Source organism: Rattus norvegicus, chromosome Y (assembly GCF_036323735.1).
Source record: "Rattus norvegicus strain BN/NHsdMcwi chromosome Y, GRCr8, whole genome shotgun sequence".
Lineage (NCBI taxonomy): Eukaryota > Metazoa > Chordata > Mammalia > Rodentia > Muridae > Rattus > Rattus norvegicus.
In genome coordinates, this window is record NC_086040.1 from 15912365 (window position 1) to 15937188 (window position 24824).

General features: G+C 34.8%; 1 long non-coding RNA gene across 2 annotated transcripts; it reads right to left on the reverse strand.

Annotated features, from left to right (window-relative positions):
- Positions 1–13503: 13503 nt before the first annotated feature.
- On the reverse strand, positions 13504–24156 carry LOC134484384 (uncharacterized). 2 transcript variants are annotated; one of them, XR_010061822.1, is made up of 3 exons: positions 23943–24150; positions 17766–17846; positions 13504–13853 (listed from the first exon to the last, which is right to left on the reverse strand). It is a non-coding gene; the product is annotated as an uncharacterized LOC134484384 (long non-coding RNA). The 2 variants fall into 2 exon arrangements; XR_010061823.1 differs by lacking the exon at positions 17766–17846 and having other exon boundaries at positions 23943–24156.
- Positions 24157–24824: the final 668 nt, after the last annotated feature.

A 24824-nucleotide genomic window follows, 5' to 3' on the forward strand; every position in this document is an offset into this window, starting at 1 on the left:
CAAAATTCCAATAGTGCACAGGGTGTAGGTCTGAGACAATCGATGTGCACTGGGAAAAATTTTTAGAGCCCTTTCATTAGAATTTGATTTCCCAAGCCCCAATTTGCAGAAGCTGAAGGTCTAAAATCGACTTAGTGGATTGAAGTAGACAATTGGCCCACAATCCTACTGGAATGTTAGATGTTCTTTCATGTAGGATGAATGGTATAAGGCTCCCTTGGTCTGTCAAACCTTTAAGGAGAAATGACAACACCACTTGATGGGAATAGGAATATAAAAGGGCCATGTAAGGTTTCAAACATGTTTTAAGCCCCTTTGGCAAAAAGGGTCTAGGGCAATGCTATACTTAGGCGAGTACTGACGTGCTCTACAATATAATGAGAAGGAGTAAGTTAACACTGGGTAAAGTGAACCCCTTGCAAGATAGGAAAACTCTAAAGCCCTATTGAAAGTGAAGAGAAACTTCATCAGGCCTAGGGTATATAGGTGACAAATACACTTATGTCAACAGAAAAGGTCCCTGGTACCTTATAGAGTGGATAAAGTTTCCAGCAGGAATCATAAGTTTCAAATTCTCATTCAGAACTTTATATAATGATAATTTCTGTTAATGCAGGAGAGAAAAGACAGGAACATATTTCTTCTGCCAAAGGCTTTGGATAGTTGTTGCTGGCTAGGTTAATTCTTTTGGTTTGTTCATCTGTTCATATCTAAGCAGAAATGTTGAAATTATTACATTTCTATTGATATGCCTGATGGCAATTGGCAAGGGTTATATACTCACATTCTAAACTTCGACTCTGGCACTTAAAACCGGAGTGGAGTAGAGTCCCTGGTTTATAGAAGGAGTCACTTTTGAAAATATGTCTGATCAGTTAGGTATATGACTACTTTGTTGGAAAGTCATGGGCCCATTATTCAGAGACAAGATTTTAGGAGGATAGGGAAGAGCGAGAAGGTCACAGAATCCTTCAGGTAAAAGTTTACCTTAAGACCTGAAAGAAGGCAATCAAGTGCAACTGTTTTCACAGTCCACAATAACCATGTGTCTGGGGGCTCTGAGGTGTGCTTGCCAGAAATTAGGGAATTTGCTCTTTCAAATTGAGTGGTAATCTCTGGATTTATGTTTTCCACAAGCTGTTCAGCAGTAGGATAATCATGGACAACAAAGATGAAACTGCTCCATTTTCAGTGACAAACCTTAAAGGCAGAATTTAGGTTAGGGCTCAGATTTGCACTGACATGTCTGAAGACATCATGTCCATGTGGTCTGCCATCCCTTCAAACATTTATGTATGCCTGGTCACCCAGGTCAGAAAGGAAATAGTAAGACCTCTTAGAAGAAAAGAACTGAGATTCTATGGATAGAAGTGGATTCTCTGAAGAAACCATTGTCAGGGGATATTAATTTAAAGTTTCCTTAAGAAAAAATAAACATCTGTATGAGATTTCATTTCATTTGCTTCTCTGTATGTTCTTTATCAGAACAATTTGTATTAAGCCCCATTCAACATAAGGGTATATCTAGATTTTCTTATTCAAAGAAAGTGGAATATGTTCATCATACTTTATAGAATGTTTGTCAGGGGCTCTTCATTGCATCACAACTGAACCTTCTGTTTACCTTGAACTGAAGGAGAAACCTGGGGAAAATTAGGAAATATCTGTGGCATAGTCCATAATATCAGGAAATAGTGTGGGTTTCCTCACCCTAAATTAATATCTAAACCTCCTTTGGACAAACTAGAATGATCTGAAGTAAACTTTCCTTCAGGGAAAATATATGACGCCTCCTTAATCAAAGGAAGAATGGATGAGTACCTGAGATAATAAGAGTTCCTGATGTCCCTTTGACAGGAGATGATTAGAGTACTTAAATTCTCCTAGTATTTGAGAAAAAAATAGCTCAGGAGGTCCTAGCATTGCATCATCTTCTAACTGTATTTCACACTAGCATATCCACATCTTTAGCTGAATCTACAAGAGACTGAATATAGATTCCATGATTCATGAATAGGTGACGGTCTCCTAAGCATGATTGACTCCTAAAAACTATATTCAACCAAAAAAAAGGAGCAACAGACTGATGAATTCACAGCATATCATGTGACTTTAATCACGGAAGTAGCATAAGATTCCAGGATTTGATCCCTCCTTTTGGATTTCAGTGAAGCTTAACCAGAAGGAGCAATTCTCCTTGGTCTGAGGTAAAATATACCATGGGCCCCAAGCAGAAGAGGTTGTTCTGAGAGATCATTTGTTCAAATGGGTAACTCTAAGGCCTAATAATACTGAGCAGGAAAAAATACTAATGTTTTTGAAAGGAGAAAGGTCTTAACCCAGATTGAAAGTAGGGGACTATCCCTGATTACCTTCTATAGACGAGGATTGTCCCAGCACTCCAGGCCTCCACATTTTCAGAGAACTCAAGAAAATTCTTATCTCTGAGGCCTCCACTATAGACTTGACCGCAATATGAGGTTTCTTCTGAAAAGTTGTCTGAAGTCATTGGATCTAATCCCTATTTAAAGTTATTATAAGCCGCAGAGGTATGGGTGTGAGGGATACTGACTTTTCTGGTGAGAATCTTAGATAATTGGCCTTGAATCCAGGCTGGAATTTTTATTCATTGGCCATAGAACTGTTCTTGGAGATTTTTTTGGTGGTTAAAGTTGTATTGGCTATGCAGTAAGTTTTGAGGAACAAGTTCTGGTCTTTCTTAGTTGAATGGTATACCTGAGTCAGTCATGAACAAAGTGAGAATCTCCTATGGATTCTTGTTCACAAAGATTCAGTCTCAGGTAGACTACACCAGAGGCTGAACGTTTGAGACACACTCCTCAGTCATAAGGTCAATTCTAGAGCTTGTTCCATCAGATGGCCATTTCTCTGACCCCTCCATTGAAGACAGAGGAAGAATAAAGTGTTTTTATTCCAGGGCAGTTGACTTCTAGTGTATGTCGATTTATGGGTATTTAAGTCATTTGATGTTTAATGATATCAGAGACAAATGATTGGTTTTGTCTATTATTTTTCTTGTTAGATGTCGAATTATGTTTCTGTGGCTATATTCTTTATCTTCTTTTGTGTATTTTTCAAAGTAGATTATTTTCCTTCTTTTTCTGGGTGTAGTTTCCTCCTTGTGCTGGAATTTTCCTTCTATCATCTTTTGTAGGACTGGATTTGTGGAAAGATATTGTGTAAATTTGCTCTTGTCATGCATATCTTGGAATCTCTATCGATGGTAGTTGGGAGATTTTATAGTAGCCTGGGCTGACATTTTTGTTCAGTTAGGATCTTTATGATATATGACACACACACACACACACACACACACACACACACACACACACACAAATATATATATATATATATATATATATATATATATATATATATATGCATATATATATACATACATACACTCACACACACATACATATATATATATATAAATATAATATATATATATATATATATATATATATATATATATATATATATATATATATATATATATATACCAGGATCTGCTAGCTATCATAGTGTATTTTAAGAAGTGTGGAATTCTGATTGGCCTCACTTTTTATGTTACTCGACCTTTTTCCCTTACTGTTTTTATCATTTTTTCTTTGTATTGTGCATTTTTTGTTTTGACTATTATGTGATGGTAGAAATTTCTTTTCTGCTCCAATTTTTGGAGTTCTTTTTGCTTATTGTACTTGTAAGGTTCCTCTTTCTTTAGGTTAGGGAAGATTTCTGCTATAATTTTGTTGAAGATATTTACTGACCCTTAAAAGGGGGAGTCTTCATTCTCTTATATACCTATTATCTTTAGGTTTTATCTTCTCGTTTTGTCTGGGATTTCCCGGATGTTTTGGGTTAGGAGTTTTTGTTTTGCATTTTTGACAATTGTGTCACTGTTTTCTATGGTATTTTCTGCCCCTGAGATTCTTTTCTATACTTTATATTCTGCTGGTTGATGCTTGAGTTTATGACTCCTAATCTCTTTCCCAGGTTTTCTATATGCAGAGTGTCTCTCTTTGTGTGGTTTCTTGCTGTTATTGTTGTTGTTGTTGTTGTTGTTTTTGTTGCTGTTGTTGTTTCCATTTTTACTTCCTGATGGCTTGTTCTATTCCTCCAGCTGCTTGGTTATGTTGTCCTGTAATTCTTCAAGGGACTTTTTTGTTTCTTCTATAAGGGCTACTATCTCTTTACATCTGTTTTCTTGTATTTCTCTGATCGAGTTATTTATGTCCATCTTAAAATCCTTTAAACTCATCATGTTAAGTGATTTGAAGTACAAATGTTTCTTTCTCTTTTCTGGTGTGCCGAAGGTATACTGGGCTAGATTTGGTGGGAGAACTGGTTTCTGATTATGTCTAGTAACCTCTGTTTATGTTGCTTAGGGAATTATACTTGCCCCTCACCATCTGGTTATCTCTGAAGTTAGCTGGTTTTGCTGTCTCTGACAGTGGCTTGAATCTTCTCTAAGCCTGTGTGTCAGCACTAATGGGAGAGTCGCTCTCTCTTGAAGTATCTTGTGTACCAAGAACTGCGGATCAGGTTAAGCAATGTGGAATAGATAGAAACAAAAAGTATGCTGTAACAGACCGAACATCTTTTTCGTGGGTTCTTAGTTCCCTCTGAGAAGTGGTAGACTCTCCTGAGCTCTTGAGTGTGTCAACACTCCTAGAAGTCCATCTATTTCCTTGTGGGATCTGGGGACAGAGAGATGAGGTACAAGTTCAGCTCTGGGAACACAGCTCTGGGTCCTCTTGGTTTTTATTCTTTCACTGGAACAGCTCACAACAAAAATTTGACTCCCTGACCAGTAAGCTCCTAGGAACCATCATCTCTCTGTCTCTTCAGAGATGGAACCACAAACATATGGCACCTGGCATTTTTACATGGTTGCTGTGAATTAAATTTAGGTATCTCATTCTTTCATGTATAATATATTCCCAGCTAAGATAATTGCTCAGTGAACAAAGTATTGTGTTGAATATGAAATAGACTATCTGTGACAAATTAAAATGTTTAGGCAATGTCAACTGGATAATTGAATTGTAATATATCGAAGAACTCACATAATTACTACATGTTGTTCTAACCAATGCGTGGAATGGATATTCATTAAAACGAAGAATAGTATAAAGTTTATTTCTACAACTTACTGAATCATGTAATAAATAATAAGTCTCCTTTAATGTACAGACTCCACAATAGTGTTATAGATTAAGAATGAATAGAAAGTATTATGAACTTCCTTTTATAAAAATTGCATTGTAATACAAGAAAAAAAAGAAATGAGTGCATAAATCAGTGTGATGGATTTGATAGTATGCAAGTAATTGAAGAATCTATTTTAGAAATAAGGTAATGGAAATTGTCCTAAGGAAGTGACATTTAAGTTAAATTAGATGAGAAATAATTGAACTATATTTTGGGCAAAATCACAGTAAACATAACGTCGATAAAAGGATGAAGAGCTTGACATATCCAAAAAGTAAATATGAGAGTAGTTTTTATTTATTAAGAGATAGAAGAGCGGTCCAAATAAAGCTGAAACTTAGGCAATGTCACATATGGGAATATAGAAAAAATATTAGACATAAAATTTTTATTTATTGAAAATGTCTTAGAAATTATTGAATAGTTTTAAATAAGTTTTTTTAACTCATTATGTATATAGCAAGGGACTCTCGTTACTGATGTATTATGAAATGATACAGAGAATGATTTGAAGGATGATTTTGAAATCTATCTGGAAATAGTGTCAATGATAATGAAAAAGAGTAATATTGGAGAGCTACGTTGGAAATTGATGTGTTTTGAAGTAGAATGAGGGTGGGGTGGGCAGGAAGAAAAGAAAGCCAATGTCTTTTTTTGAGCAAATGAAATACTTTATGATAAGTGGGTTTAGGAGAATTTTAAAGGAATTTATTTTAGGTCAATTTATTTGAAGATGCTTGAAAGAACCTGTAACTCACTAGACATTCCTACTTATTGTTCATGGTTTGGTGATTTAAGCCATTACTCAGACCATTATTAGCTGTTATATAACAAAAAAACTTACTTTAGTATGTTTGTCACTTGGTCCTCAGGAAATCCTTATACCTTGGAAATTCATATATCCTGACTTCGGAGACAGGGTTAAAAGCAAATGGGAAGGGAGTGACATACATACCATAACTCTTCTGTATTATGCCCAAATTTTTTTTTCGAGGATGGGATACATGAGGTGAGCAGAAAGGAAAGTTGCTGCTTTATTTGAAATGTTTTCTTGCCTCAATCTGTGCCCCTGTAAAGGGCCCAGCCTTATCTCTCAGGCCTGGACATGTTCCTGTCACTACTCCACTGCTGTCTCATGCAGTTCTTTATCCTAGGTCCTGCTTGCCACTCTTGACCAGATTTAGCTCATTTTCCACTGTTCCTGCTCTGAAACATACATAAGTTTTTTTTCTTTTGTTTTATTTTCAAACTTTCAATGCTTATGTTCGTTTTGTTTTACCTCTTTTAAGGAAGCCTTAGAGGAGAATCATTCAGGGATGTCTGTTTTGATTGGAATGAGAAAATAATGAAAAAAAAATCTCTTTTTAAAATTACAGGACATTTTCATATCTACGTTTTTCTCTTACATATACCTGCTATGCTAGTTTATCTCCCTGTCTTGTCCTGAGTTCTTTCATCCCATTGCTACTTGGATACTGCCTCTTAGGACTTACTGCAGAACCATGGATGCTGGCATACATGAGGAAGGTGTTGATTCTTCACCACTTTTCTAACCCTTTTTTCTTCCTTCTCTCTTTAGCTGTTTGAATTAATTTGGATCACTGTTCTCAATAGTACAATGCTATAGTGTTTGGGCCTTGAAAATTTGTTATTATTGCCTTGTCATAGTTTTACAGCTCAGGGTTGGGCCTAGATACACTTTGGAATCTTACTCCAAGATGTTTGAGAACTTTAATAAAAACTTGTCAGGAGCTAAAAAACTTTTAAATGTTTCCTTAATACATGAGGCCTATAAAAACCTTTAATAAATCATGGAAAAACCATTCTGTGATTCCTGTTTCTGTAAAGTGCCTGAAAAACATGAAAGGGAGAAAGGTCATGGCTCGCTCACTCTTGTCATCAGATAGGGCTCTCAAATATGATTTTAGTTTTCCTGGGATTTCTGGTTAGACCATAAAGATATCCATAGTAGTTTGCATTAATGGATTGCTTATATTAATTCCCCCTTTTGTTATTGTTTTGTTTTTCTGTCTTCATTGTTTCCATTAGGGCCATAGCTCCCCACTCTATGTAGATAACAGGTGGGTTCAGTTCAGCTGTTATTGTTCTGGCACACCAACCACTCTTTGGGAATAAATGTTCACCATTGTATAGTTGACAGTGATTTGAAATTCTTCCCTTGTCCTCTCTTTCTTGTAACAACATACTTCCTTACATCTTCTTCAATTATGTGTATTGATCACCCTGTAATCCTATTATGTATCTGTGTGTTTGGAAGAAAGTGTTTCTTTAAATTTTCTGTGGTTTGTGGGTTTATTCTTCCATAAATTTTTTCTGAACACTACATGACTTCAGGCCATTACTGGGCATTATTTTATGCTGGGATCATTCAGGGAGGATAGTATTAAAATTCATCACTGTCCTTAGTTTCAGAGATTTTTATTTTTTAATAAGTAATCCATACTATACAAATAGCTAACTAACTCTTGTGTTCCCCTTCCTGTAGGCTGCTGGTGTAAATAAACTGCATTTTTTCATTGATAAACAATACTAAAATCACATAAAGACACAAACATACTTAAAGACAGAGAGAATTCACAAAGAAAAATCCATTTAAAATGGAGATAAAATATAAACAAAATGAGATCAGAAGATCCATTCAGAAACCATGATATTAAAAATGTCATTATCAAACTACAAATTTGTAAATGAGATAATGCTAATATATATTTAAGTAAAGAGGAAAAACATTAAATGCAGTGTGTGCCCAAAGAGTTCACTCAAAATGTAATATATAAACAAAGAATGTAATGGAGCTCTCACCCTTGCTACTATAGAGGCAAAATGGAAGGATTACTACTAGGCTAAACCCAACCTGGATTGCATAGTGCCAAACTATCAAGAAAGATGATGTTTCAAAAATACCACATTAAGAAAATATCGATAATAAAAACAAATATAAAAATAAGAAAGTATTGAACACCAGCCCTAGTCCATGGTAATCTGATAGGGTTCATGGGATTATTTCAATATTCTGGTATCCATTGAGACTGTTTAGTGACTGAGTATATGCTTAAGTTTGGAGAAGTTACTTTGAGGTGCAGAGAAAAAGGTATATTCTCTTGTTTTAGGATGAAATGTTCTTTCAATATCTGTTAAATCCATTTGGATAATAATTTCTTTTATTTTTACTGTATAAGTTTAGTTTCAATTTCCACAAACGGTCCATTGATGAACGTGGAGTATTGAAGCCTCCCACTATTATTCTGTCGGGGGCAATATATACTTTGAGATTTAGTGATCTTTCTTTTGTGAATTTAGGTGCCCTAGCATTTGAAACATAGTTTTCAGAGTTGATAGTTCATCTTAGTATTATTATTTTCTTTGACAATTACTTTGTCCTTTCTTATCATTTTTGATATCTTTTGGTTGACAGTCAATTTTATATTAGGTTAGAAAGGCTATTCCGTTTTGTTTCTTGGGACCACTGGCTTGGAATTTCTCTCCAGCCTTTTACCTTCAGATAGTGACTGTCAATAAAAGTGAGGTGTATTTCCTGTATGCAGCAATATGTTCGGTCCTCTTTATGTATCCAATCCCTTAGTTTATATTTTTTATTGGAGAATTAAGTCCACTGATGATAAGAGATAATAAATAAAATATATTGTTGTTTCCTGTTATTTTTATTGTTAGAAATGGAATTACGTTTGTGTGGCTATCATCTTTTGGGTTTGTTGAAAGATTAATTCTCTATGTTTTCCTAGGCGTAGTTTCCTTCCATGTGTTGGAAGCTTCCAACTACTATCCAATGTACGGTTGGATTTGTTGAAAATATTTTGTAAATTTGGATTTGTCATGGAATATCTTGGTTTCTCCATCCATGGTAATTGAAAGTTTTACAGGATATCCTAGTCTTGAGATCCAGAAATGAATGCAAACACCTATGGTCACTTTATCTTTGAAAAGCTGCTAAAACCATTTAATGGAAAAAAACAGAATTTTCAAGAAATGGTGATGAATGAACTGGTGGTCAGCATATAGAAAAATCAATTATTTAAACAAACTCACAGGGTGGGGGAACAAATGATCATCTTCTTAGATGCTCTCAAAAAATGAAGACAATCAATACATCTTCACGTTAAAAGATTTGGTACATATCATAAATTAAAGATCATACATAAACATAGTAAAAGCAATATTACAAAAAACAAGTAGCCAACATCAACCTAAATGGAGAGAACCTTGAAGCAATCCAACAAAAATCAGGGAATAGAAGAGGTTGCCCAATCTCAACTTCCTTCTTTAATATAGTATTGGAAATTTTATTCGCAGAAATTAGACAACAAAAGGAGAACAAAGGGAATTCAAGAAGTCAAAATATCACGATTTGTACATGACATGATAGAATATTTATTTTAGTGATCCCAAAAATTCAACCAGAGAACTCCTTCAGCCACAAACAACTTCAGGAAAGTGTCTGAATATAAAATTAACTCAAACAAATAAGTACCCTTCCTCTACATCAAGAATAAACAGGTTGAGAAGAAATTAGGGATATGACGACCTCCAAATTATTCACAAATAATAAAAATAACTCAGTGTGACTCTAACCAAGCAAGTAAAAGGTCTGTATGATAAGAACTTCAAGTCTGTGAAGAAAAAAATTGAAGACAATCTCAGATGGAAAGAGTTTTCATGCTCATGGATTGGTAGTGTTAATATTGCAAAAATGGACAACTTGACAAAAGCAATCAACATATTCAAGGCAATCGCCATCAAAATTCCAACTCAATTCTTCATAGAGTTAGAAAGAGCAATTTGAAAACTCTTTTGGAATAACAAAAACCCCATGATAGAAAAAACTATCCTCAACAATAAAAGAACTTCATTGGGAATCACTATCCCTTTCCTCAAACTGAATAACAGAAAAATAATGATAAAAATTTAATGGTTATGGTACAGTGACAGATACCCAGATCAATGGAATAGAATTGAAGACCCAGAAATGAAGACACACACCAGGAACTTGATATTTGACAAAGGAGCCAAAACCATCCAATAGAAAAAAGATAGCATTTTCAACAGCCGTTGCTCTTTTGACTGGAGATTAGCATGCAGAAGAAGGGAAATCAATCAATACTTATCACTGTGTACAAAGCTCAAGTCAAAGTGGATCAAGGATCTCCACATAAAACCATATAAGCTAACACTAATAGAAGAAAAATTCGAAAGAGTCTCGAACACATGGGCACTGGGGAAATTTCCTGAATATAAAACCAATGGCTTATTCTCTAAGAGCAATATTTGACAAATGGAACTTCATAAAACTGTAAAGCTTTTGTAAGGCAAAGGGCACTGTCATTAGCAAAAAGGAGCAACCAACCGATTAAGAAAAGATCTTTTCCAATCCTAGATATGATAGAGTTAAATTCAATCTATACAAAGACTCAAGGCATTATGTTACAGGGAATCAAATAGTCCTTCAAAATGGTGTATAGAGCTTAACAATTATCCTTTTTGTTCTTTTCTTTTTTTTCAGACCTGGGGATCAAACCCAGGGCCTTGTGCTTGCTAGGCAAGCGCTCTACCACTGAGCTAAATCCCCAACCCCTAAACAATGAATTCTTAACTGAGGAATATCAACATCCTTAGCCATCAGGTAAATGGAAATAAAAAAAAAATCCTGAGATTCCACAGCACACCAATCAGAATGGCTAAGATAAAAACAAATTTAGTTGATAAATGATACCTAAAAGGATGTGGAGAAAGAGGAAGACTCCTCCAATGTTGGTGGGATTGGAAGCTGGTATAATCACTCTGGAAATCAGTCTGGAATTTTCTCCCAAAATTCGTAGTACATGAGGATCCTGCAATACCACTTCTTGGGTATATACCCAAAAGATGCTCCAACATATAACAAGGACACATGGTGCTATATCTTGGTAGCAAAAATATATATTATACTTATTTGCCAGAAGCTGAAAAGAACCCAGATATCCTTCCACAGAGTAATGGATAAAGAAATGTCGTTTATTTACACACCTGTACTTCTAAGCTATCAAAAACAATGTTTGCAGAAAGTTCTTAGGATGGAACTAGAAATTATAATTCCGTGTGAGGTAAGAACACAAATAGTATAAACTAATTGGAAGTGTGTATCAACCCAAAAGTATGGAATGCATAAGAAAGAATCCACAGGTCATATGAAGCCCAAGCAGAAGGAAGTCCAAAATGTGGATGCTACATTCTTTCTAAGATGGGAGAACAAAATATTCATGGGAGGAAATAAAATGATGAAGAGTTAAACAGGGACTGAAGAAAGGGTCAACCGGAGACTGCCCCAAATGGGGATCCTTCCAATATGCAGACACACAATACAGACTTTACTGCTGATGCAAACAAATACTTGCTGATAGAAGTCAGGTATTGATGACTCCTGAGAGGCTCTGACAGATCCCTACTGATATAAATGAGGATGGTTGCAGCTCACCATTGGATTAAACAAGGGGGTTTCAATGGAGGTTTTAGAGAAAATAGTAAATGAGGTGAAGGGATTTGCAAAACTCCAGGAAGAACAACAATATCAACCAACAAGATCCCACCAGAAATTTGGGGGATTAAACAACCCACTAGTGAGTACATATTGAGGGACCCATGACTCCAGCCACATGTGTTTCAGAGAAGTGCACTGTCCAGCATGATTGGAAGGAAAAGCCTTTAATCCTGTGAAGACTTGTTTCCCCAGTGTAGGGCAATGCCAGGGAATTGAGGGTGAAGTGGGTGGGTGGGAATGGGAACATCCTCAAAGAAGCTGGAGGGGGGTTTTATGGGAGAGGGAGGAAAGGAGATAACATTTGAACTGAAAATACGTAAAATAGTCACGAATAATTATTAAATAAAAATGATATTTTGTCTCATTAAATTAATAGTAAAATATCATTTCCCATTTCTGACATTGGCACAAATATTAGAAGTTGGCATTAATTCCCTTTGGTCTCTTTTGCTGTCTATAGCCAATATGTCACTCTTTGTTATGACTTATTTTAAAAAAACTGCATTTTACAATTTAAAGGAATATAGAATTAAAAAATACTGACATCATTTGTGATTCAAAGATACTAACAACTTTACTATATTTCCCTTTACTAAAAGTTGGACAACTCCTTGAAGAAACTCTGATGGATAATATAAAAATATGTCTATAGGAATGGTACATCAAATACTTATTGTTAATAGCCTCAATCAGGAAATGGTTCTAATGTTCTTAGATTTTGTAATAATGTATATAAATCATTAATTCTTAATGTTTATTGACAGAAGGAAGTTATCTACGAATACATATATACAATGTGGCACAGATTTCTAATATAAATAGAGCAAATTAAATATATAATTTATGAACTAAAGGTGAGCAATCATGTACAAAAGAAAGATATATCATTGATTCTACCTACAGTTGGAGTTAAGATCTGATCATGCCTACATATATTTCTTTCTAGACCTTAAATGAGATAAAATTAGTGTGGAAAAAGTTAAAACTGTAATTAGCAGGTTTGATCTAGTATACATATTTAAAAATTGCTTTTGAAAATTACACAGAAAATATTTTCAAGGTTATAAATACAGCATATACTAAAATTCACTGTGTCCATAAATTATCAAAATCACTCAAGCAACTTTCTCTGGTTTTATTAGATTTGAATTATCAAATATACATATATATGTATGCATACACACACAGGCACACTCACACACACAGATACAAACATACTCACACAATACACCTAAAAATTTAAAACAAATTAGTAAATAATAGTCATTCAGGGAAAACTAATGAAAAAGGATCAACTAAATTTCCAGTATAATGTACTCCCCAAAGTATACTTTCTAGCATATAAAAGTTTGCCTTATAATTTTTAGAAAAATACGTATGGGGCCAATATATGTAATCATATCCCATTTGGACATATCACTCAGAATTGAATTAGAAATTGAAATGGAGTGGGAAAAATATTAAAGAACAAGTTTTAGCTATACTTTTTCAATTATACAAAAATATCTGACAAACAGTGAAATGACACAACATGTAAACTTGCTTCCTATTAAGCATTGATATCTAAGTTTAGTCTTCATAGTCTATATAATAGAGACAACTAAATCTCACAAGTTATTTTGTGGCTTAAATACAATTTTCCTGTCTTGTGAATATACACAGAATCAATCAATACAATGAAAATTGATAGATGTTGTGTTACAAAAAGTAAACACTTTTTTCGTTTATTTTCGTTTATTTATTCAGCATAAATTTATTTTTGTACATTTCTTCCCATGTTTTTGTTGGATATTTTCCAAATCCTCACTTTGGTGTGGTCGATGCTTAAATTTAACTGGCATGGCTGAATACGTCAATATAGTATAAATGGATTCTTGGGGCAGAGAATACCTTTGGGTTAAACCTGGTTATAATGAAATGGTGGTGACAGTGACCACAACTAAATAGAAGGTAAGAAACTGTGGGTTCAGGTACAGGAGGCATTATAAGATTTCACTTTGTAGGGTTGGAAGAATAGTTCCGTGATATCATGAGATTGTCCACTGAGCAGGCCTTTTCTTTATTCCTGTAATGAAACAAAAATTTGTTGTTTTCAGTTACTTCAGAGAGCTTGTTAGATGACTAGATCAATAAGGACCTTGGGAAGAGGGAATTAGATGTGCAAAATGTATTTTTGGTATTGGATTTCTTCTAGGTACTTTAGGGAACTAACTTCATAAGATTTGGAATATAATCAGACAAGAGCTTGTTAAACATGTAGAAAAGCACGGGGTGTGGTGGCACAGGCCTTTAGTCTTAGCACTGAGGATCAGAAGCAGGCAGAACTCTAAGTTCGAGGCCAGCTTGGTTTACAGATATATATATATATATATATATATATATATATATATATATATATATATATATATATATAGAGAGAGAGAGAGAGAGAGAGAGAGAGAGAGAGAGAGTGTGTGTTTTCTAGTAATGCCAGGGATATAAAAGAAACACTGTCTCAAAAATGTTCAAGAATAAGTTCTGTATTACACAAAGAAAAAAATTCTCATTTTAGTAAGATGTTAATAATTTTATCTTGATTTTAATGAAATATCTTAGCTATAAAATAATGTGAAGACACCTAAAAATGTATGGAAAGATGTTTTCCATCACTATTCCCCTTAAACTATAAGCTGAATTTGTATTAAATAAACCTATGTGAAAACACATTGAAGGATTTTCTGTGATTAGCTAAAGGATTTTTACATTATGAATTCAGAATGGTGGATTTCAGGACAGTGTTGAATGGTCATCACTAAGGTGTAGAAGCCTATAAAGCATACAAAATCAAATAAAAAATTTTGCACAATAAAGAATGAGAACCTTTAATTGGTTTTCCTCTAAAGTAAACAGCTTCTTTTTGTTGGAGCTAAGATCAGATGATTTGAAATAATTTTGTGAGAAATACCACCTGCTCTCAGAAGATAAGAAACAGAGAAAGATAAGCAATAACATATGCTAAGGAATAAAGAACTGGGAGAGAGTATTCTATGGAATATAGACAACAATAAATTTGACCCGTCTTTTACTGGTTAGCTGGGGACTTCGTTACGCATATCTCTGTACTTAAAAATGTTTTCTTTTCCTTCTTAAGTTTGTATGGTTGCTCTGAAAGCCCTGGGTTTTGTGTTAAGATCTTTTTATATTTAATGATAGTTTTGAAATATTAGTGTTATAATCAAAAGCCGTGCTTTGTACATACTTTTTAAGCAACAAAATAGAGCAGTGTCTGCTTGGGCTTTATGAAGAAAGTTACTATGTTAAACGTGATTTTATTTTTCTGATATATACATTTTCTTTATGTACCATGCTTGTTGATGAAACCTTAGCACATAGGAATGCATAGTAACCATCATAGTAGAGTTTCAGGATTTTATTGTTTCTTGTTTGACATGTGGATTTCTATTAAAATGCTATCTTTTTTCTAAGTCTCTTAATTTAACTGGAGAGTTTTTCACTACCTCCTAGTCTGTTGTTTATTCATATAACAGGTCTTTGGTGTTGTTATTGAATTTTATGAAAATAACTTCTTACTGTCCTTTATTTTGAAGTTAAATTTAATATATATATTATATAATTTTGGTTATATAATATATATATAACCAATATATATATAACCAATATATATATATATATAAATTTAATATGTATATATTATATATAAATATATCTCCAAAATATTTTATAAAAAGATAACAGTTTTAGTGGAAATATCACTTAGTGATAGAAAATTTTATAACCATTCTTTAAAGTATTGAATATTCTACATTTTAATTAGTATAAAAATATTATAAATAGCACATCCTTTATTAACTTTAACATACACTGCTCTAGTTAATATAACCACAAATATGTTAGTTATATTATCTTTGAAAATTTTTTCTTAGTTTGTCAGTAATTAATCGTGACCTCTCTATCTGAGCTTTCTCATAAATTTTCACAAAGAAATCTATTGCTGTTTTATTGAGAATAATAAGTAAAGTTCATCGTTATGTAGATACATAAGAATGTGACAATATACACAATGGTATTTCACTCAGCCCTAGGAAAACTAAATTATGATGGTTTCAGGATAATAGATGTAATTAAAAAATATACAGAGTAAGGTAACAAAGACTCAGAAAGGCAAATACCATGTGTTCTTTCTCATATAGATCAAAGAATCTCCTCTTAATATACTTGTATTTATGTGAAGCTATTTATGTGGGTGGTTTAGTTAATTTAACTGGAATAGGTCGCATAGATTAGAAAGTAGGGTTTTAAACAGTGTGGTATGGAAGATATTGAACATGTGGGATATGAATGTAGAAGTAAGAATAATGAAGAGAGACTAGTATAAGTGGTGAGGGACATAGGGCAGGTGGGAACAAAGTACTGAGGAAGTGAGGATGAGGTTGAATGTCTACAAACGTAACATAAGGCAACCTGTTACTTTATAGGTCAGGTTAAAATAAATATTAAAATTTAAAACTAATAGCATAATGTTTAATGCTATGTGCATTATGTTTGAGGAAAAATGCCAGCAAGTGATATCAAAATGAAAACAATATATTTATCTTATTTGATATTAGTCATATTATCCATAATTTTTTAGTAAAAACATCATTTGTCTGCCAAATTTATTGTACCACCTAAAAAATTGCCTGTGATATAATAATTCCTTATTAGAGTAGAGAATTTTTATTATTAGATCAATTTTCATAATCTGTGATTTGATCTATGTTTTAAGTTTCTTTTTACTTAAATTTGCTCCTCCTGACATTCACTCATATTAAGTTATAATTTTCAATGTTAACATACTACTATAAAAATATGATTCAGCAGGGTTGTTGAAATGGCTCAATTATAAGTAATATTATCCATAAACTACAGGACATCCTCCACAAAGCTCATAGATACAAAGAAGGCAAAAAAGAACAATCGCCCAAATGCATATGTTTGGCTCTCATGTAGAATGGGAATAAAATAGTCTAGGAGGCAGAATGAGGGAAGGGACTAGATGGGAGTCGGAAGGAAGAGTAGAATGGATCCTGTGTGGGAAGGAACAGGAGATATGACCCGATAGTCAGGAGAAGGAAAGGAAATCTTGAACTTTTAGAGATGAGGAGGTAGGGGAAATCTCCAGGAAGAGAAAGAGACCTGGGATAATGGAGGTACAATCAGAAATCAGTGAGGGTGACCTAAGCTGTGAATTACATTGGTGATATGGAACATTAAGAGGCCAACTCCTGTAGCCTGGAAGGACCACTAGTGGAGGGATAAAGACACAAATACACCCACAAAACTTTCTAGGCAAAATTTTTCAAGCCTAAAGAAATTCAGAACCACATTCTAGGGTCCATGTTCTCCTTTGCTTTATTGATGGCTGGTTATTTTTGTATAAAATAAGGATTTCAGAGATTTTGTTAGAAGTAAGTATACAATATTTAATTGTTATATTCACGCTTTAGCTGGGCCCACTTTGTTGACAATATCATTGCAAAAACTAAAGTTGGAAAACAGAATTTTTGAGTACACATTCCGGAATATAAATAAAGTCCTCTTTCAAAAGTGTACAATGAGAAAATGTAATACAATATTCATTCAATTAAACGTCTGGAGGGAAAATATTGGACTTTGGGAAACAGAGAAAACCTAGGAACTTGAACTGTATGTCACAGGAATGGATGTGGAAGTGGAATTATAATCCAGAAGAATCTCCTCCATCCCATGTTCTTAGGTCTTTTTTACCCATGCCAAGCCCCTGACCAACATTCTCTACTCTGAACATGTAAGTACTAATGAAGCAAAGAGAAGTCTCTAGCTTTAGAGATATATAATATGTAAAGTTTTCCAGTATGTCATAGGAGACACTCTTGGATAGGGCACCCTCAAATCTGGTCCATGGGAAAGTTCAGTAAGTCTTGGGTAGGGATTGAGTGGGTTTGCTGAAGAGATATACTTGATCTTAGCCTTCTACACATGGGAGTCAGGAGCTGTGATCTTCTCAGAATCATCTGGACTTCCCTGCTTGATACGGTTCCTGGAAGTCAGAGAGTTTATAAAATCAGTTTCTCCATTACAAAAGCAAGTTGTTGGGAAGGGTACAGTTTTTCTTCTCAGAGATTGTGGCTTATACTCTTTTGGCCCTGAAGAAAAAGGTCCAAAGAAAAAAAGGAAAGACAAGAATTGTCTCCTCAGTTCAGTGTAAATGCCTCCATGCTTTGGATACCTATTGTGCAATTTGTTTCTGACACTGATATCTGAAGGAGAAGAGCTTCTATTTGAGACTTCATCATCTCAGTCTTTCCACTAGTATTACTCTGAATAGCATTCCCTGACAGTGACTCTTTAGATTTCTGAGTCAATAGGTTTGATTAGCTGGCAGGTTTCTTTTCTATCTTTCACTTTATTTAATTTTTTTAATAAAATTTTATTGCCTTTTAATTGGATATTTCTACATTTGCATTTCAAATGTTATTTCCTTTCCCAGTTTCTTTTCCACAATTGCCCTATCCAATTCTGCTCCCCTTCTTCTATAATCCACCTTACTGCCCCCTGTCATTGTCTTGAACTTGGAGTCAAACCCAATGACTTCTCCTACCATTGACGACTCCAAGGCTATCCTTTGCCACATATGCATTTGGAGCCATAGTTCTGTCCACGTGGAGTCTTTGAATATTGGCTTAATACCAGAAATCTCTGTTTCATTTGCTTTGTTGTTCTTATGGGGTTGAAAGCACCTTTACCTCTTCTAATGCTTTCTCAAACCCTACCAATAAGATGTCCGTTTTCAGTCCACTGGCAGCATAGACTCCTTAGCTTCATCAATCTTATCTACATTTCGTTGCGGAGTGTGTGTGTGTGTGTGTGTGTGTGTGTGTGTGTGTGTGTGTAGAGCTGAACAATGAATTCTCAAATGAGGAATATCAACATCCTTATCCATCAGGTAAATGGAAATCAAAAACAAAAATCCTGAGTTTCCATTGAACACAAATCAGAATGAGTAGGATATATTTGGTCCCTGTACTGCTATGGTGTTTGGTGGATTTTTAACAAGGATTCTGCGCAACTAGGTTAATAATTTAGAATCCACAAATGATGAAGCCATATAGACTCCATCCTATTCTTATGAACCTACTGAAGTAGAAGATTCAGTGGACTTCAAGCCACTCCTCTCCCAGGCCATGTCATGAACCTTATGTTTGGACTGAATAAAGAATTATGGTAAAACATCCAAAACCCTCAAGTTTGGCCCTGGAAACACAGGAAGGTAGATATTAGAAAACTGCTATCTAATGCGACTGCAGAACCACATTATATAGTCTATGTTGTCGTTTGCTTTACTAATGTCTGGAAATTTTTGGATAAACAAGGATTTGGGAGTTTACCATTTAAATAGATACAGAATATGTACACTCTTATAATCACTTTAGAACTGGGCCTCCATTTTTTTAAGATCATAGCAAAAAATGGAATAGGATAATAGAACATTTGAGTACACATTCAGCAATATATATAAAGTCCACTATCAAGGAATGTACACTAAGAAAATGTAATAAAATATTCACTCAATTAAAGGCTTGTAGGAAAAATACTGGCCTTTAGAAAAGAGAGATATCTGAGGAAATTGAACTATAGGCCAGAGGAATGGAACTGGGAATAAAATTATTATCCAGTAGAATATACTGCATTCCATATTCCTAAATCTTAGAGACCCAAGCCAAGCCCCTGACTAACTTTCTCCATTCAGAGCATGTAACCACTAGCGAAGCAGAGAGAAGTCTCTAGCTTTAGAGAGATGGAGTACGTAAAGGTTTCACTGTGCCACAGGAGACATACCTGGAAAGGACACCCTCAAATCTAGTAAATGTAAGGAAAACTGTTTAGCAGGTAGGAGATGGAAGTTCTCAGTGAAATCATAAATAAGACCCCCATGAAAAATCTGTTGTAACTAGGAGAGCCCTAGCTGCTTCTGTGATGTAACAAGTATTGTTCTGACAGGAACTGCCTCTCACAGTACCTCTCTGGTTTGCTAATTGGTCACTAATTCAGAGTAAACAGCAATTTGGGTGTGGGAACAAACAGGATGAAGAGATCAGAGATGGGGTGAAGGAAGCTTGCATTCTGTCTTCATATAAAAAAAATGAAGAAATAAGTGGTACTTTGGAAAGTTCAGAGAGCCCTTGGAAGGTATCACTGAAGAGATAGACTTGATCTGAGACTTACACGTATGGGAATCAAGACCTGGAAGCTTCACAGAAGCATCTACACTTCCCTGTTCTTATGGTTCCTGGATGTCAAAGGGTTTATATCATTCATTTCTTCATAGCAAAGCCAAGATTTTGAGAGGGCACAGTTGTTTTTCTGAGAGCTATGGCCTTTATTCTTTTTCCCAGAAGAAAAATGTCCTAAGGAAGGAGGTAAAGACAAGTATTGTGTTCTCAGCTCAGAGTAAACTCCCCAAGCTTTGTATACCTATAGTGCATTTTGTGTCTGACATGGATATCTGGGAGAGAGAAGTGCTTCTTGTTGAGACTTCATCATCTTTGTCTTATCACTAGTATTACTCTGAATACCAATTTAGATTTCAGAGTAAGTAACTGTGATTAGTTGGCAGTTTTCTTTACTTTTATATCTTTCTTTTTTAATTTTTTATCAAATTTTAAAGTTTTTAAACTGGATGAGTCTATATTTACATTTAAAATATTTCCTTTCTCAGTTTCCTGCCCATGAGATCACTACCTGTTCACAATCCCTTCTTCTCTAACCATAATTCTGTCCCTTTACATTCCCTTGATCTGGGAGACAAACCAAGGTAGGACCAAGGGCTTCTCCTTCCATTGGTGCCAACAAAGCCATCCTCTGCCACATATGCATTTGGAGCCATAGTTCTGTCTATGTTCATTCTTTGAATATTGGTCTAGTACCAGAAAGCTCTGGGTCATTGACAATGTTGTTCTTTTGAGGTTAACAGCACCTTCAACTATTGTAATCCTTTCTCAAAATCTACCAACAAGATGTCCATTTTCAGTTCACTGGTTTGAAACTAACATTCACTTCTGTATTAGACATACTCTAACTGTGTCTCTCAGGAAATATCTATATCCAGTTCCTGGTAGAATACGCTTCTTAGCTTCACAAATCTTATCTAGTTTTGGTGGCTGACATATATATATATATATATATATGTCATATGATATAATATGATATATATATGTGTATATATACATATATATATGTGTGTATATATACATATATATATATATATGTGTGTGTATATATACATACATACATATATATATATATGTATGTATATACTTTTGGTGGCTCCAACAGTTATGAAGTTAGGGGGAATTTTAACATGGATTCAGTGCAACTAGGTCAAGAATGTAGAATCCACAAATTGCATTGGCAAATAGATTCCCTCCTGTTCTTATGAAACTATTGATGTTGAGGTTTCCCTGGTACTGAAGCCATTCTTATCCCTTCCCATACTTCTCTATCCTATGTTTGGCCTCAAGAAAGAATCATGGTAAAACATGAAAAACCTCAAATCTAACCCTGTGACAAGAACCGAGATCAAATGGGACCTGAGAACCAAATTCTATACTCCATGTGGTCCTATGCATTACTGATATGTGGAAATTTTTGGATGAAATAGGAATTTGGAGTTTACCACTTGAAGTAGGTACACCCTATTTACACTGTTATAATCACTCTAGATGTGGGCGCCTTTTTTTGCGAAAATCATTGCAGAAAACAAAAGTGGAAAAGAAAATTTTTGAATATACATTCAGGAATATGTATAAAGTCACCTATCAAGGAATGTACAATAAAAATTGAAATACTCATGCATTCAATTAAAGGTCTGTAGGGAAAATACTGGCCTTTGGGAAACAGAGAAAATGAAGAAAATTGAACTGTGTGTCCAAGGAATGAACCTGAGAATGAAAATATTATCTAGAAGAATCTTCTACACTCCCGTTCCTAAATCTCATCGACCCATGCCAAGACCCTGATTAACTTTGTCCATTCAGAGCATGTAACCACTAATGAAGCAAAGAGAAGTCATTAGCTTTAGAGAGATGGAGTATGTAAACATTTCCATTGTGTCACAGAAGACATACCTGGACAGGGCACCCTCAAATCTAGTCAATATAAGGAAAGATCTCTAGCAGATAGACCATGGCAGGTCTTAGAGACATCACCATTAGTTCATTCATGAAAAATCTCTGGTATCCTGGAGAGCCAAAGCTTTTCTGTGATGTCACAAGTATTGCTGTGACTGCAACTTATCTTCAGATGTTCCTTCATTACTTCTAGGGTTTACTAATTGGCCTCTAATTCAGAGTAAACAGTCATTTGGGAGTGAGAAAAAAGAAGATGAAGAGATATGAGAAGGGGATTAAGCTGGCTTTCTCTCTTGGTATAAAAAAAAAAGAAAGACATATGTGGTCCTTGGGAAGTTCAGTGAGTCCAAGATAGGAGTTGCGTTGGATCGCTAAAGAGATAGCCTTTATCTGAACCTTCCATATATGGGAATCATGAGCTGTGAGCCTCTCAGAAGCATCTGAACTTCCCTGTTCTTATGGTTCCTAAAATTCAGAGAGTTTATGTCATTCATTTCTTTATTACAAAAGCCAAGTATTGTGAAGAGCACAATTGTTTTCCTGAGCTCATGACCTTTATTGTTTTTGTCAAGAAAAAAGGTACTAACAAAGAAGGGAAGTACAAATATTGTGTTGCTATCTCGGAGTAAACACCATGATTTGGACACCTACATGAAGTTTTTGTCTGACACTAATATTGCCGAGACAGAAGTGCTTCTAGTTCAGACTCCATCATCTCCGTCTTTCCACTAGTATTACTCTACCACTTCACATTTACGAGTCAATATGTGTGATTACTTGGCAGGTTTTACTTTCTTTTATATCTTTCTGTTTTTATTTTTTAGCAAATTTTATTGTTTTTTTAAACTGGATGTTTCTATATTTAAATTTCAAATATTATTTCCTTTCCCAGTTTCCTGCGCATAAGATCCGTACACATTCCCATTTCCTTCTTCTCTAACCAGCCTTTCTCCCACATGACATTCTCTTGAACTGAAAGTTGTACAAGGGAGTACAAGGGCTTCTCGTTCCAATGTTGCCCAAAAATTCCATCCATTGCCACATATACATTTGTAGCCATTCCTCAGTCCATGTACTTTCCTTGTATATTGGTATAGTACGAAAAAGCCCTGGTTCAATGGCATTTTTGTTCTTATGGGGTTGAAAGTACCTTCAGCTCTTCTAATCCTTTTTCAAAGTTTACCAAGAACAGGTCCGTTTTCAGTTCACTGGTTTACCACTAGCATTCACTTCTGCATTTGACATGATGTATCTGTGTCTCTCAGGAAATATCTTTTTCCGATTCCTGGCAGAATGCACTTCTTACCTTCATCAATCTTATCTAGTTAGGTTGGCTGATTATATATATATATATATATATATATATATATATATACATATATATATATATATATATATATATACATATATATATATGTATATATATAAATTTTGGTGGCTCCTACACCTATGTGGTTAAGGGGAAAGTTAACATGGGTTCTTCCCAACTATGTCAAGAATGTAGAATTCACAAATGACAATTTCAAATAGTCCTGTTTTTGTGAACCTATTGAAGTAGACGTTTTACTGCTCCTCAAGCCATGTTTCTCCCTGCACATCATCCAGTATCTTAGGATTGGCCTGAAGAAAGAATCATGGTGAAACATCCTAAAACCTCAAGTCTGGCCATGGGAAAACTGGAAGCTATGTAGTGTAGTATTGATATCAAATAGGACTAGAGAACCGAATTCAATAGTGCAAAATGTCCTTTGCTTTCCTGATGTCTGGAAATTTTTTGATAAAATAAGGATTTGGGAGTTTGTCATTTGAAATAGGTTTACAGTATTTACACTTTTATAATCACTCTATAGCTGGACTCACTTGTTACAAAAATCTTTGAAGAAAATGGAATTGGACAACAAAATTTTTGAGTACACATTGAGGAATATTTGCAAAGTCCCTTATCAAAGAATGTACAATAAGAAATTGAAATAAAATAGTCATAGGTGTGTAGGGAAAATACTGACCTTTGAGAAACGGGGAAACCGTAGATAATCGAACTGTATGTCACAAGAATGAACCTGTGACATATAGAATAAAATTATTATCTAGAAGAATCTCCTACACTCCATGTTCCTAAATCTTTTTTACCCATGCCATGCCCCTTAATAACTTTCTGCATTCAGAGCATGTAACCACTAGTGAAGCACAGGCATTTCTCAGTGACATGACCATTAGGCCCTCCCTGAAAACTCTCTTGTAACCTGGAGAGACCTGGCTTCCTCTGTGATGTCACAGCTGTTGTCATGACTGCAACTGTCTCTCAGATATCCTTTAGTACCTCTAGGGTTTACTACTTGGCCTCTAATTCAGAGAAAAATGGGGGGAAGGAAGCTGGCCTTCTATCTTGGTATAAAAAAACAAGGTAGAAATATGTGGTTCTTTGGAAAGCTCAGTGAGTCCTTGGTAGGGATTGAGTGGGATCTCTGAAGACATAGCCTTGATCTGAGCCTTCCACATAAAGGAAACATGAGCTGTGAGACTCTCAGAAGCTTCTGGACTTCCCTGTTCTTATGGTTCCTGGATGTCAGAGGTTTTATATCATTCATTTATTTATTCCAAAACCAAGTGTTATGAAGGGCACAGTTGATTTCCTGAGAGCTCATGACTATACTCTTTTTGACAAGAAGAAAAGGATCTAAGGCAGAAGGGAAAAACAAGTGTTGTGTCCCTAACTCAAGTTAAAACTCCTCATTGCTTTGGAAACCTATCGTGCACCTTGTGTCTGACACTGATATCTGGGAGAGAGAAGTGCTTCTAGTTGAGACCTCATAATATCAGTCTTTATACTAGTATTATCTTAAATACCACTTCAGATTTCAGAGTCAATATATGAGATAACTTGGCAG